This window comes from Elephantulus edwardii, unplaced genomic scaffold (assembly GCF_000299155.1).
Source record: "Elephantulus edwardii isolate Elephantulus edwardi_28Jun2011 unplaced genomic scaffold, EleEdw1.0 scaffold00078, whole genome shotgun sequence".
NCBI lineage: Eukaryota > Metazoa > Chordata > Mammalia > Macroscelidea > Macroscelididae > Elephantulus > Elephantulus edwardii.
The window spans coordinates 11925465-11932924 of record NW_006399828.1 but is presented as its reverse complement, the minus strand read 5'-3'; positions in this window follow the sequence as shown (position 1 = coordinate 11932924).

Here is a 7460-nt window from a genome sequence, read left to right as displayed (position 1 = left end):
GCTTGAATTTGCATATGAGTATTTGGTGGTAAGAAAGTAAATTGAATTTTAATTGAGTGCAGTGCTTAGAATATATCTACAAGGTCAAGTTGGCTGAATATGTAGTTTTGATCTTCTGCATCCTTGTTTCTTTTGTGTTGACCTAGCCTTTGGTGACGGTGTTGTGTTAAAGTCTTCTACCACTACCTAATAGGTGTTACCTATTTCTTTCTTCAATTCTGTCTTGACATACTGTGTCTTTAATCATTATATAGTACTCTTTAATATCTTTTATGGTGGTTTTCATTCCAAAGCCAATTTTATCAGAGATTAGTGTTGCCACTCCTGCTTTTTTGTTGATTCCATTTGTTTGGTATATTGTCTTCCGGCCTTGATTTTGAATATTTTTTTTTCTTTCCCTTAGGTATGTCTCTTGTAGACAATATATTGATGGACTTTGGTTTTTTTATCCATTCAGCTACTCTTTTTTCACTTGATTGGTGCATTTAGTCCATTCACATTAAATGTGATTCTTGACAGGTCAGGTTTTATCATTGCCATTTTGCAGTGTTTCTTTTTCTTGTTTCTTGTTACCATGGTCCATCCAGTTTTCCTTAGTTCCTCTGTGTAAAGGACTATCCTTAAAAGTTCTTGTAGAGTTGGCCTTGTTTTCACAAATTTCTTATTTCTTTATTTTCTGCAAAGGATGTGATTCTCCTTCACATTTTATGGAAAGCTTTGGAAGGCGTAGGATCCTCAGTAGGCAATTGTTTTCTTTCAGCTTTCTGTATATGCCATCCCATTGGCTTCCTGCTCATTTGGTTTCTGCTGAAAAATCAGAACTTCATCTCATTGTTTTTACTTTGTAGGTGAATCTCTGTTTTTCTTGTGCTGCTTTTAGAATCCAATCCTTTTATTTTATTTTGAAAAATTTTACTATGATATGTTTTGTTGTGATTTTTGTTTTCTATTTGTCTCTAGTCTATTTAATGTTTGCTGAGCTTCTTGAATGTAGATGTCATCGTTCTTTATAATACTTGTGAAGTTTTCTTCTAGTACTTCTTCCACAATTTTCTCAATGACTTCCCGGTCCCTCTTGCATTCTGGAATTCAGTCATACATATGGTGTTCCTTCTGATTTCATCCCACATGATGTTTTCCTCATTTTCCTTATGTCTCATCTCTGATTTTTTTCCCTAGAATGTTTCTCTTGATATTCTTATATTCCAGCTTACTGACTCTGCTCTATCTCTCCTATTCTATTTTTCTGTGCCTCCAGTTTGTGGGACACTTCTGCCATTTCACTCTTATTTTTTTTTAATTGCATTTTTTTTTTTGAATTGTATTTTTATGTATTTCTGTTCTTTTCAGAATTGGGTTGGCAGTACCCTCTTTATCCTGTAATGATTTTTTAAGTTCTTGTACCTCTTTTTTTATCTAAAGTTTCAATTATTTTCTTCCATCTTTTGCAGTTTCTTCCATAGTTATGCAAGTTCCTCCTCATCAATATATTTTTTTTTGACTCTGTGTCTCCAGTGTGTTTATTTTCTTAGTGGTTTAAATTGTTTCCTCCATCATTTGCACTTTCTTCTGTTACTGGTCATTTAATTCTTCATTAGTGTATTTCTTCTTGTTCTTTACCTCTAGAGTATTTCCTTTATTTGTGGCTTCTATTCTTTCTTCCATCATTTGTACTTTCTTTCATAGCTGTTTGAATGTCTCCATATTAACATATATCATCTGCCTTTTTGTCTCTGGTATATTAGTTGAATCTTCAATATTCTCTGCTCTTTGTAGAAGGCTTAGCTTGTTGTTTTTTTCCACGGTGTTTAAACTTGTTTGCTGCTTTCTCGACAATATATGAAGTTCTTTCTTGATAATTGTTAGGCCATTTCTACTGTGTCTGAGTAAGTTGTCATTAATTAATATCTTTATGATGTTATTGATTAGTTGCCTGGTTAAAATGTTCACTTGATGAGGTGAGCCACTGTCTCTCCTGAAAGTTCTTTCTGGGAAAGTTTGCTTTTCCTAAGTGCTTCAGGTTCTCTCTGTTCTGGACCTGCTCTCCACGAATTTTGCCTTAATGTAGTCCTTTGTCCCAAACTTTGCTGTCCTCCTTTGTATATGGAGTGACTGAGTGGTACAAGACTAGGGGCTCCACTTGAGGAATATTTGTCGGGGGGGAGGTGAGAGGAAGGGGTGTTCAAATTAGCTCTCATTTTTGTAGTTCAACTTGCCAGTAGAGAAAGCTGAGAAAGTCTTTCCCCTGCTTGTGGCTCTGTTTCACAAACTCTGTTCTCCTGTTTGGCCCCTAGGATGACCTTGCAGCTACAGAGGCAAGAATTGTAGATGGAGGGACCTATCCCAGGGAAGTTTCAGTCCCATCTCTCCACAAGCACCCCATAGGGCTTACTCTGGGTGGCAGTGTCTCACATCCTGTGCTTTCTTTGCTGAAACATAGTGTCTTTCTTTGTCTCTGAAGTGGTGCAAGATCAGGGCCACCAACTTAAGCAATTATTTTGCTAGGTTAAGGGTGGGATTGTGTGTGTGTATATCTCAAGTCAGCCCTCCTTCTCACAGAAAACTGAAAGAGTCTTTCCCCTAATTGTGACTCTAGGTCCCAAACTCTGTTATCCTGTTTGGCCCCTTAGACTGTGTTATTTTATGTAATTTTTTTTCTTTGACTCGTTATTTTGTTAACAACATCCACAGTCTTCCTCTACCCGTAAGATCTTGCAAGGATAATGGTACTTTATCTCCCATTATTTTGGTATGTTATCAGGAGGTACTAGTTTTTGGTAAAAGACATAAAGACAGGAAAGATAGAGAATCATCAAAACAGAAGAGGACTCTCAACAAGATGGATTGACCCAGTGACCTTAAGAATAGGCTGAAGCATTGCAGAGACTATGTGAATGATACAAGATAGGCCGTGGTTCCCACCTGTTATTCATATGGTTGCTCTGAGTCATATTGTACTGGAAGGCAACTAAAAACAATAATACAACAACAACAACCAGTGTATCCAGAACATTACATCTTCTTGGAAGGAAGTTATGGAAAAATGCATGCAAAAGATATGGGAAAAAATACCCACAAAAACAGCAACAACAAAAAGTCCAACCATGAGTTATGTAAACACATTCCAAACATTTTCTCAGATAATATGATAGAAAAGATTGGTGGGGAAATTCACTTCATGGAAAGAACACTGATTTTAAAAGTTGGTATTATGTATATGGAATAACTCAGAATCACAAAAAGAGATAATTTAATGGATCACTAATTAATGGATTTTGAAAAAACTATAAAAATAATGAAGAAAAAGAAGGAAAGAATTTGTCAAAATACTTCACAGCAGAAATATTAGTTGAAGAATTTTTAACTAAATTAAGTAGTACTTCAATTGTTTAAAAGCATAGACTCTCACCATATATATCAGTAGTACTTACTTTCAGACTCGAAACACAATCTCATTCTGAAGGATAATACAGATTCAAAGTCTTCCCACTCTTTTTCACCATTGGATTCAATACTTAAGATTTTTGTATTTTTGTATGTATGCATTAAAACATTATCTGCAAGCTTATATGATAATATTTCTAATTCTTCAAATAAATCTGATATTTATAATGATATTATTCATAATAAGATACAATAATAGTTAAAACTTAAAAAAATAACCAAAGACCACAAGATCTTTGACTTAACATTAAATGAACTTAGTATATAGGATTATCAGAATAAAATCCCATGGTAAGCTTGGATCTACTTGTATTATTTAAACATATGGTCACAAGTTGATTTGTTTTTACTGATGATATGTATGTTGAATTATTTCTTTAACTAGACGTTGTTGTTGTTGTTGTTATGTGCTATCGAGTTGCTTGCAACTCATAGCGACCTTACGTACAACAGCCCTAAACTCTGCTCTGTCCTGTGCCAATCGCACTGTCTCCGACACATCCATCCGAATTACCCCAGTCATTGAATCAATACATCTCATAGAGGGCCATCCTTTCCTGCGCTGTACCAAGCATGATGTCCCTCTCCAAGGACCGGTCCCTTCTTACAACATGCCCAAAGTATGTTAGATGAAGCCTCAGAATCCTTGCCTCCAAGGAGGTGCCCAGTTCAACCCTCTCCAGGATTAATCTGTTTGTTTTCCTAGCAGTCCGTGGTACCCTCAACACTCTTCTCCAGCACCAAAGTTCAAAGGCATCAATGTTCCTTCTATCCTCCCTAGTCGTTGTCCAACTCTCTGATGCATACTAGATGATTGATTGTAAAGGAATATCAACTAGCCTCTACCCAATGTCAATATACTATGTATAACAAACTTCTAAATTTACTAGATTACTTCTATATAGAGTAATAGAAAATAATTAGCATATTTAAGGCAAAATTCAGAATTACATTTTTTTAGCCTGACATTTCCTTGTATCAATAATCTTAAGGTTATTTGTTTTGAAATATTGAACTCCAGAGGATTGTTTTGTGTTTCAAATTTTAACCCTAGTTTCTTTTTCATCAGAATGGTACTTACCTAAAGAATTTAAATGAATGCATTTCCCTATGGAATTTTTCTCAGAAATTGAATATCTATGGCACAAGTAGAAAAATTAATAAGAAAAATTCATACTTATTTCTTCTTTTGGTGCCAAAATCATATTCAAATCTCTCAAACACTAAACTTTGCAATGGGGATATTTCCCTACTCCCAACATTTAAGTCGTTATGGATGCTAAATATCATACCTTTTGCTTTTGTAAAATTAATTTGACCAAGCTTGTGCCTACCTTGCTCTCCATTGTGTGAGTTAAAACCTTTTTATCTGTAATGTTTTTTGGACCATGAGATTACATCAGCCTCATTAAGATGAGATCTATCCTACATTTGTGGGGTTATCATGGCAATTGATGAAGTGAACAGTATGTCTTTCTGTTCACAACCAAGAAACAAAGTCTTTTTTTCTCCCCTATTAGTGGCTTCCAAAATCTCTTGGCAGTGACAGCATGGTCTTGTGATGCTGCCTAGTGGGAACAGTGAACAGTGAGCTGTATTGCTATCTGTGATAATTGTTAAATGCTTCAAGCCTCTGTTTAAGCTAAATTAAGCCAGAAATTTTACAATTATTGTTTTATGTTGTTGTGTACAATAGAGCCTGAACTGAACCAAAGCTGAGGGTTTGCAGAGGTAGTTCATCTCAGGGGAGGAGATTACCCATATTTCTCCCACAGAACAGTTGATGGCCTTGAATCTCATGCCTTTGGTATTTGCCACTAGGCCACTAGAGCTCCCTATTGTTTAATGGTCTTTGTTGTTACATGCTGTCAAGTCAACTGCGACTCACTGAGATTCTTATATACAACAACTCTGAACCCAGCCCTATTCTGGGGCAGTTTCACTAACTCTATCACACCTAATTCCATAGTCCCAGTTATCATGTCAATCCATCTCATTTGTTCAACAATTTCTACAATCTGTCAGATGATCCTTTTTTGGAATAAGAATACGTATGTCTTTCAGTCAGTTGGCCTGGTAGTTGTCCTCAAGGTTTCTTGGCACAATCTGGTGAGCACATCCAGGGTAGTATTTGAGGCCTTGGCACCAGGGATATCATTACTGATGTCAGATGGATCCTGGCTGAAAGTAAGAAATACCAAAAGAATGTCTATTTGTGCTATATTGATTATGCAAAGGTATTAGACTGTGTGAATAAGGTTGTGGTTGACATTGAGGAGAATGGGAATCTCAGAGCACGTGTTTGTGCTCATGAGGAACCTATACTCGGAGCAGGAAGCTGTTGTGCAAACAGAACAGGACAGCACTACATGGTTTTAAATTGGCAAAGTAGTGTGTAAAGAATGTATTCTATTTCCATACCTGTTCAATCTATATGCTGGGAAAATGATCTGTGAAACTGGACTCTATGAAGAGGAATGTAGCATCAGGATTGGAGGGAGACTCATTACTAACTTGGGTTATACAGATGACACAACCTTTCTTGAGGAAAGTGAATAGGATTTGTAGCACTTGTTACAGAAGATCAAGGAATGCAGCCTTCATATGGATTGTACCTCAATATCAAGAAAACAAAGATTATTACCAATAGTCAGTGTCATGATGAAGGGAGAGGAGATTGACACTGACTATCAAACTGTCAGCTTGCTTGGATCCTCAATTAGCACACTTGATACAAGCAGTCATGTAATGAGAAGCATTGCACTAGGAAAATCTGTAGTTAGGGACCTTCCAAAATTATTTAGGAGTAGTGAAATCAGTTTGAGAACTAAGGTGTGTCTGATACAGGTCATGATCTTTTCAATTACTAAATATGTGTCCAAGACCTGCACAATGAATAAGAATGACAGAAAAAGAATTGATGCTTTTGAGCTGTGGTATTGGAGATGAGCAATGAACATCCATGAATGACCAAGAAAATGAATAGATATATCTTGGAGAGGGTGCAGCGGGATCAGCTCTTTGGAGGATAGAATAAAGAGGCTTTGCCTCACATACTTTGAACGTATTGCTAGGAGGTACTATTCCCAGGAGAGAGGCATGATGTTGGGAAGGGTGGAGGGATGGTGAAGGAGAAGATTCAACCAGGTGGAATGACAAGGTGACTGCTGCAATGGTTCTTGTGTGTCACGAAGTGTGAGGATGGTGCAGGACAGGACTAGGTTCAGATCTTTTGTTCATCAGGTCACTATGAGTTCTTCTCAACTCAATGGCAGCTAACAATAACAACAACAAAAATAGGGTTCTAAGAAAAGCATACTTTAAAAAAAATCTGCTACAGTTTCATGTTCCTGCTACCACAAAATAAATACTAAAAAAAAAACAAAAAAAAAATGTCAGGTTTATTCTTCTATAAAAGTCCTAAGACTTTAATCACCTTTCATTCTTGCAAATGAAGTCATCTTTGTGATTCAACTTCCAGCCAAAAGATAGACAAATTATAAGGTGATCAAAAACATTAAGGAAGAAACATATTTCATAAAGGGAGCTCTGGTGGGCTAGTGGTAAGGAATTGTGCTGCCAATTTGAAGGCACGTATTTCCAACTCACCAGCTGCTCCACATGAGAAAGAGTCTCCTCTTGTGCCATTTACAGCCTCTGAAAACATATTGGAGGGCCAATTATGAGTCAAATTTAACTGATAGCACTTAACAATAACAATATAGTCCTTAATATAATAAATCATACAGAATTAAAAGGGCAGCGTTTACCCATGGATAAAGCTCAGAAGGAAGGAAAGGATGGGAAAGACTAAGGGAAACTGTAAACAAAGTAAAAGAGGGGGAAGTGATGCTACCAATGTGGGTATTCCAATCAATTTCACCAGAAAAAGAAATTTAGAGATTCATAAGAGCTAACCTGTCTGAAGTATTGACTTGACACCAAACACTAAACAAAGCAAAATGGAGAGGAAGAGGGTACCCACAAAAAACAAAAAAACAAAAAACAAAAACAAT